Here is a 9,219-nt window from a genome sequence, read left to right on the forward strand (position 1 = left end):
CACTCACTCTCTCATCTACACATTCACCACTCACTCTCTCATCTACATCCTCACCACTCACCCTCTCATCTACATCCTCACCACTCACCCTCTCATCTACATATTCACCATTAACCCTCTCATCTTTTCAGTTATTCCTTCATTAGCCTAATGTGAGCAGCTACATTAGCACAATCTGACATTAGCCTAAACAAGCTAACATTAATGGTGAATGTGTAGATGAGAGGGTTAACCCTCTCATCTACACATTCACCATTAACCCTCTCATCTACATCCTCACCCTCTCATCTACATCCTCACCACTCACTCTCTCATCTACACATTCACCACTCACCCTCTCATCTACATCCTCACCCTCTCATCTACATCCTCACCCTCTCATCTACATCCTCACCACTCACTCTCTCATCTACACATTCACCACTCACTCTCTCATCTACACATTCACCACTCACCCTCTCATCTACATCCTCACCCTCTCATCTACACATTCACCACTCACCCTCTCATCTACATCCTCACCCTCTCATCTACATCCTCACCACTAACCCTCTCATCTACATCCTCACCCTCTCAATTACATCCTCACCACTCACTCTCTCATCTACATCCTCACCATTAACCCTCTCATCTTTTCAGTTATTCCTTCATTAGCCTAATGTGAGCAGCTACATTAGCACAATCTGACATTAGCCTAAACAAGCTAACATAAGCAACTATTTCAGCTGAGATATCATGTTAGCAGCTATCGTAATGTTAGCTCTTTAATTAGCATAGAAAAGATAACATTAGCTGCTACATTAGCCTAAACAAGCTAACAGTAGCCTCAAAGATAGCTAATTCAATGACGACTATGACTACTGTCACTCTTCTGTCCATCGCCACATTAAGCTCCTCCCTCAACGATCTGATTGGTCCAGCAGATCTTTGCAGGAGCAGAATCAGTTCTCAGCAGAGAGACTCTAGATCAGTCGCATCAAACCTGGATCTTCTGAGGGATTCAGATCATTCACTGAGATGAGCCGGGTTAGGTGAGTCCCTTCAGACACTTGACCCAAAATGGCCGATGGTGAAAGAAAGAGTTTCTGGTACGTTCACTGAGACATAATGAAGCAGAGTAAAGACCTAATAAAGGATTATTACAGTTACCTGTTATTGTCATTTATCAGCTGTGATACATAGACACTGATAATCATATCAAGTAGTTTACATGAGCCTAAAGCTGAAGCTCCAAATTAGGCTGTGCTAAAAAAAATAAATAAATAAATAAAATAAAAGAATGAATGAGGACAGGGTCACTACTACGAAAGAATATTTTCTTTTCTTCTGGTCTAAAATGTACGTGGAGTGGAAGCAGAGTAGGATATTAATTCACTCACTACACAGGATCCAGTTAGAGTCAGTATCATAACGTTACTAGAAGAAAACACATTCTTGTCTGTGATTAATGGTCTACATTTTATAATATGGTCATTTTTTTCCCGTCTTTAGACTGGCTATAGGCGGCAACAGATTAAGAACATGTGTGTTTCTCTGAGTCCGTTAAGTTTCATTTCTCTGCTGACAGACTGTTGACTCCCTGCTCTCCTCTAGTCCTGATGAACGTTACTACAAAAAACGTTTAGTAGCAGAGACGTCAGAGTAACGTCTACGTTATATATAAGTCTGCATTTGGGGCACAAAACACCATGGAGCTACCGGGAGACACGGTAGTGGATTTTCACTTGGTCCCGTCCTGGTCCCGTCCTGGTCCCATGACAGACTGACACCTACATGTAGGCTAGTTCAACTACTAGCTTAAATACATTTTGCAGTTGTTTCCAAATTAACGAGACAACAGGCCCCTTTTTTATTTCATTATTTAGACTGGTGTCCTTCTTCCAGGTTAGACCAATGACCCGTCCACATGTCTATGCACGTCCCTGCTGAAAACTAGTTCATAAAATCCTCTGATCCTTCATCCTCTGGTGATAAATCTGAGTCCAGATCAGGACAGAAGCTCCAGCTCTGAGACCAGCGTCAGGATTTAAGACGTCTGAGGACAGAGGAGAGCTGGACGAGAACGAAAGCTGAGGACACACTACCAGATGTTCCCCCAAAGTCTGCACAACTATCTGTTAGTGTGTGAGGGTAATTACCAGTGTTGGCCACGGTACTTTTAAAAAGTAATTAGTTATAGTTATTAGTTACTTCTCCCAAAAAGTAACTGAATTACTCCACTATAAAAGTAACTAATTACCAGGGAAAGTAACTATTGCGTTACTTTTAAAAAAATATACATATATGTTTAAATATGACTAAGAATCTCTGATCACTGTCATGCTGCTATACACACGTTTGTGTGTAAACAACATCCACCCAACTGAACACTGCCCTGCCGCTGATTGGCTTACCATGAAATCTTACCCTACCTTAGCCAATCATCATCACTTATGCAGCCCGGGACACAGGAAGTAGCAGGAATATCAAAACAGTGATGGTGAACAGGAAGAGCGGCGACAAATCAAACCTGGACCACAGAAATGGAGGAGAGACTAACTGAAGGTCTGAGTCTTAACACGTCACACATTACATGATTTTCTCTGCAGACTGACTGATCCAGACTGGACCAGACCAGACCAGACCAGACTGACCCAGGCTGATACAGACCAGACTGATCCAGACCGGACCAGACTGGACCAGACTGACCCAGGCTGATACAGACCAGACCGGACCAGACCGGACCAGACTGATCCAGACCAGACCAGACTGACCCAGGCTGATACAGACCAGACCGGACCAGACTGACCCAGACTGATCCAGACCAGACTGGACCAGACCAGACCAGACTGGACTAGACCAGACCGGGCCAGTCTGGTCTAGTCAGATCAGACCGTTCCGTCTTACAGCAGCTGTTGTTGGATCAGCTGATTCGTCCACATGGAAACTAAACCACACACGGTGGACGATGAAAGGAAAAACCAGATCACAGACTGGTTTTAGTGAAACAGAGACGAGCTGGGACGTCTCTTCTGTACAGGCGTCCATCCCAGAATAAACAAGGCTCCACGCAGCAGATGAGTCAACAGTAACAAATCCTGGTCCCATTGTGATGGTGCTGTCCTGACAGAGTCTCCATGTAGGACGGACGGAGCAGAGTAACGTGAGACCAGTGTTTGTGTTCAGTCATTATATAGAGCTGCTGGAGCTCCTTCACAATAAGAGCCTCCTGGTTATTATTAACACATTCATGTTCCCAGTATGATATACACCCCCCTCGCCACTTTATTAGGTACACTAGTCCAGATCATTAGGTACACTAGTCCAGATCATTAGGTACACTAGTACCAAGTAACAAGGTGGTGATTCAGGAGGAGGATGGAGTTAAACTGGATAAAATTCAACTCTAAAGTGTTTCTGTTATTTAGTCTAGGCCACTGAACACTACGTCAAAATATTAGGAACACGTGTCAGTTCAGTAGAACTACAAAATGGAAACACAGCTGAATCAACATCTCTGTTATCAGAAACTGAGTCTGAATGTTTTCACTAGTGTACCTAATGAAGTGGCCACTGAGTGCATGTCCCTCAGTCTGGTATTAAGACCGAACTGTCCCCTGTACATTTGTCTAAATGTTTTAAAACCACTAACAGTTAAACTATAAATCCAGACTTAATGTTTTAAACGTTGTTGGGTTAGATCGTTTCTTTAAAGCTCAACTCGTTTCATGAAACATTCACTTCAGCTGTTTGTCAGTCAAATAAAACACAAACAAGTCAAACTAGATTAAAGAGGACTCCTCTTACCGGGACGGCCCAGACGAGGCTCCAGACATCACCACTACATCCGCCCCAGGACCAGGAACCAGAAAAACCAGGAAGATCAGAAATATCAGGACTTTGTGGAGAACGGATGTAAAGAGCATCAACACACAGAGAGCGATGGATTAGAGCCGGGGAGGATAGTGCCAGCCCCCCACACCCCTCACCCCCTCACCCATCCCACCTCCTCCTCTCTTTCTCTGCAGCGCCCCTCCCTGCTGACACCCACCCACCACATCCACAGTGGTACAGTCCACCTCAGTGCTGCAGGATGAGCAGGATCACACCATGTGGCCGTCAGGAGGGGAGGGCAGGGGATGGGGAGGGGGGTGGGGGTGGGGATGGGCGTGGAGGGGGATTGAAAGAGGCATATGGGAGGACGGTGGGAGGGGGACGGAGGCAGGGAGGGAAGGAGGGATGGACGGATGAGGAGGGAGGTGGAGCAGGGGAGTGACAGATGTGTTGACTTAGAGCAGAGAAGCCTGATGAGAGGTTTTCTCTACGACGATGCACAAGTCCTGCAGCTCCGTCCTCGTTCTGTCCTGTCCTCATTGTCTCTCCATGTCTCCATGTCTCCATGTCTGTCTTTATTCAGTCTTTATATCTTTGTCGTTCTTCCTTTTTCTTCCTCTTCAGCTCCATCAGCGGCGCTGCCTTAAAGCTTTTAAACATCATGATTTAGTGATGAGGGAGCTTCAAGCTTCTACTGACAGATTCCAGCTGTTCATATCATCTCTGTGTCTCTGTGTCAGAGTATATCTCAGTAGAAGTAGTATAACCAGACGTATTTACCATTTAACCTGTAGGTCAGGTGATCAGGACGTCTCTGGAGCGTCTCAGTATTTACAGTAACATCCTCCGCCCTAGAGCTCTGACATATGGAGCAGCTGTTGTGTTCTCATTAGAGCGTTGGAGCTGGGACATGAACACATGAAGAGACACACAAAGGCCTGACCAGGTGTTTCTGGTGCTCAGCCTCAGGCACAGAAAGGTCCAGAAGTTACAGACGTTAATTATGAGGCTCAGCGTTTAGCATCAAACCAGGACCAGATGAAAACAAGATCAGATCTGAATCGTTGTGTTTATATGTGGACGGTAGCTACGCCACTGAAACCTGTCTGGACTCTGGACATGAGACAGAAAAATAAGACTCTGAGCAGAGCAGCTGATGAACACAGGTAAACTCAGAGACTGAGACCAGGGTTCAACTTTCAGCTCCACAAAAAACAAGACTCACAAATTGATTTATTATCTGTTTGGAATTAAAATCTAGTTTGTTATAATCTACAGATATAGATCATGGATGTGGATCATGACTCTTCATATTCAGTCCGTTCAACCAGAGTTAATACATCATGACACTAACATAGAGCTAGAACCAGTCACAGACCGGTGGAGGACATTTGTCTGAGTGTCGTAGTAAATCTGGACTCATGTAGAGACGCCTCACTTTCTTTAAACGTTGCAGGGACAATGTCTGCTCCAGATCAACAGTAAACCCTGTAACGTCTGCAGCAGCTCAACAAATACCAGCCTGACAGCGACAAAGAACCACAACCCCCCCCCCCCCCACCACCACCACCACCACCACCACCACGGTCTGACCCAGATGGCCTTAATCCCCTCCGTGGGTTTATATAGGTGGGTTTGGTTTGATCCACATCAGGAGTAGATGTTCACAAACAAACACATCCAGGCGACGAGGAACATCCTTAATCCGGCGGCATACTCTGGCAGCGCCGCGCAAATCTGGAGGATTACACGGACGTAATCTGAGAGTCCGTCCAGCAGCAGGAGGACGACACTGATCCACACAATGCATCACAATCACTGGAGCACATACGGAGGATGTAAACCTGTCAACCATCAGGTGGGACTTTTATGTCTCGTTTTATAGTTGATGTGATGAAAACTAACACACATTTAATTTATCATTAATCTGATTAAATCTGAGATGAGACGCCTGATTGGATGAAATGATCAAAACCTCAAAATGTTTAGTTTTAATAATCCTCCATCTTGATTTCATTGATGACATCACCTGGACCCTCCTCCAACCAATCAGAGACGTCCATGACTGCTCCACATCACCACATTAAGCCCCGCCCCCTAATGATCTGACTGCTCCAGCAGATCTTTGCTGGAGCAGAATCAGTTCCCAACAGAGAGACTCCAGATCAACTTGTCCTTCACTAAAGCTTGGTGCTGAAACTTTCTCTGACGTCCAGGCTAACGTGACCGTGCTAACGTTGCTACATGATGTTAGCTGGATGGATTCCTCAGGTTACATCAGACATCATCACTGAACTCAAACCAAACAAGTCAGCTGGTATTTAAACCAAATACGACCAGTAGATCAAACCTGACTAAACCTCACAAGCTAATGCTAATGGCAGACGATGTTAATTGTTGCGCTAATGGAGATACTAATGATTCTAGTGGTGATGCTAACAGCTAGCATGTCAGTGCTGCTTTCTATCAGTGTGTCTCTGCTCGTATCAACCTCTGAAACTAAACCAGGGAGATTTCCAGTAACGTTTCATTCTAAGTGGATGTTAGCAACATTTAGCAGTGGCTAGCATCACGTCATGGAGGTTGTGGGTTCTAATCTGCTGGCTGAGGTCTTTCTATGTGGAGTTATCTTAGTAGCTCTGGTAAAAACACCTTTCTTAATGAAATGAATCTTTTGCTGCATCATATTGATAAAACACATCCTGTTCAAATATTTGATGATTCGATGTTTTTACAGATAAACTGCGTGAGGTAACGGTCTGTGCTGGTGGGTGTGGTCTCTGTTGGAGTAAAACTGCTGGTGATGTTAAAGAGCCTCAGCATCGATGACGCTGCAGACCAGTTTTTCTGACTCGGCTCCAGAGTTTCTGAGATTGATCTTCTCCATCTGGCACCAGAGCAAATGAGATTGGATTAGATTGGACCGGGCCGGCTGCTCATTCTGCAGCCTGAGCGCTCAGCGGCAATTACTAATCAATGAAAAGCCTGTTGATTATAATATGACCCCCACCATCTCCACACCCTCCACCCCCGCCCCACCCGCCCTGGCTGCTGTCCTGCATCTCATTTAAACATTCAGACCCTCAGGTCTCTGAAGGAACTCAACGTCTAAGCAGATCTGATGATGATGATGATGAAACTGTTGAAATGTGCAGCTCTGAACAGGAAGTAGAGACGTGTCTGCTGGCGTCCACGGCTGGGACATGTCCAGAATGAAGGCGTTAGCAGGAGACACATTTAGCTGAATCAAGAACTCAGCTCTGACTTCCTGTTCTCTCTGGTGACAAGAAACCAAAATGAGAAACGGTCACGGTCATCGATCAGGACCAGGACCAGGACCAGGATCAGGACCAGGACCAGGACCAGGTCCAGATGATGATGATGATGATGATGATGACGGTATCAATGAAGGTTATAAGAATCAATGAACAGGATTCTCTGAGCTGTAACTCAGATTTAATGGTTCAATCAGTTCTTTGAATGTGAAGCTGGTGGAGAATCAGAGAACAGATCCTGAACACTGAGCAGACGGAGTCCTCCCCCCTCCCTCCATCCTCCCCCCTCCCTCCACCCCCCTCCGTCCTCCTCCCTCCATCCTCCCTCCTCCCTCCTCCCTCCCTCCTCTCCATCTTATTTTCCGTTACTCCCTCCATGCATTATAAATCACGTCTGACCCAAACAGCCCTCTCTGCAGCCTGCCTGCTGTCAGCTGGTGAACCTGCAACTCACAGAGCTGATTAACGAGGCCAGAGATGAATGAATGAATGAATGCAGCAGTTAACAAAGTGACATCAGACACAGAGAGCAGCTAGAAGGTTCCTCTCATCCAGTCACTGAGCCGCACATGTGAACGGATGAATCTGGTTTCAGGAGACTGGATGTGAAGCCGCTGGTGTGTGAACAGAAACATAACCAGCAGGTTTCATCTGATCCAGGTTTATCATCAGACCTCCATGAAGAAAGGCATCATGGGAAATCTGGTCTACATGACTATGAGACCAACTCTAAACTCTTAACAGGACAGATGAGTGCATGAATTCATACGTTCATGTTCAGAGAAAACATGAACGTCCTCAGGACCAATCAGATCCCAGAGGTCAATAAATCACTGCTTCATCCTGAGGTGACACATCTGGAGTCAGTTCTAGTCACATGTGAACGCTGTGAGTCCAGATGTGTTCAGTACCCCCCCCCCCCCAGCAGTAAAGGAGTGTGTTATGTAATGAATGAATCTGAATTCACAGCTGCAGCAGAAGCACATAAATATTTAAAGGTTGATTTAAAGAAGAAGAGATTTATTCTTCATCAGTTTCATCAAATATTTAGATTCAGCTGAAAATCATCGAGAAGAAATGAAGATGAGATGGAGACGTTGTTTACTTGCCTTATCTCCTGATGGATCACAGCGAGGCGGCGGGAGTTCCCTCTGCTCCCCCTCTCTATCTGGATGAAGGAGATCCCAAAGCATCGATGCAGAGAGAGGAGGAGGAGGAGGAGGAGGAGGAGGGGGGGGGGGGGGGCTGCTGGGTATCTTGATGCAGTCTAGACAAGGTCTGAATACTTATCAGCTGTGAGCAGAAACATCCTGAACGACACCAGTCTGGTTTATTTCTATTTAAACTAAAACTCCTTCAGAGCAGAACCAGAACATCTGGAGCGAACAGAGAAACAACCAGAGGAAGAGGAAGAGGAAGAGGAAGAGGAGGATACAGCTGATGATGGTAGATGAAAAGATAATGAATAAAAACAAATAAATAGAGATGTAATAGAAAATATTACAGCAGCCTCAACCTATAGCATCATGGGACGTCCTATAATCAGGTTACTGTTAACGAATGGAGCAATGAATGAATCTATGTTTTAACTGAGACCTTAGAACATTAGAGTTTTGTTTTCTATCATATTTGATACATCAGATTATTATTATTTTAGAACAGAAACTAATTCAGTTCATCATCAGTGATATTATTAACAGAACCTTTTTGTTAGCAAGAAACTAGAAAGTTCATCAAGGCGGCCATTTTGGAAACGGCTGCCAAAAGCTAGTGGCTGCAGAGCCTGGATCAGACCAGCAGGGGGCAGATGACCAGGATCAGGTTGACGTGTTGATGAGGAGGAGCAGAGGTTTAGGTTTATTTTCTCTCTCATTTAACTAACTTCTATTTTTATAAATCTTCGTGTTCAGCTGGTGACAGATGTTAGTCCAGGAGCAAACATCTGGATTTACAACCACACAACTTTAACTGTTTCGGGGCCAGAGCGGAGCAGAGCGACCGCTGGGTCTCTGACGTCTACTCTGAGGTTTCCAGTGGTGCTGATGCAGACACGCAGCCAGATGTTGTTCAGGCCTCACAGCTGTACAGATGTTTCTGACTGAAGCTCATTTTATTCTGGTCTAAAAATATC

The sequence above is a fragment of the Chelon labrosus genome (genome assembly GCF_963514085.1).
Source record: "Chelon labrosus genome assembly, chromosome: 11".
NCBI classification, from domain to species: domain Eukaryota; kingdom Metazoa; phylum Chordata; class Actinopteri; order Mugiliformes; family Mugilidae; genus Chelon; species Chelon labrosus.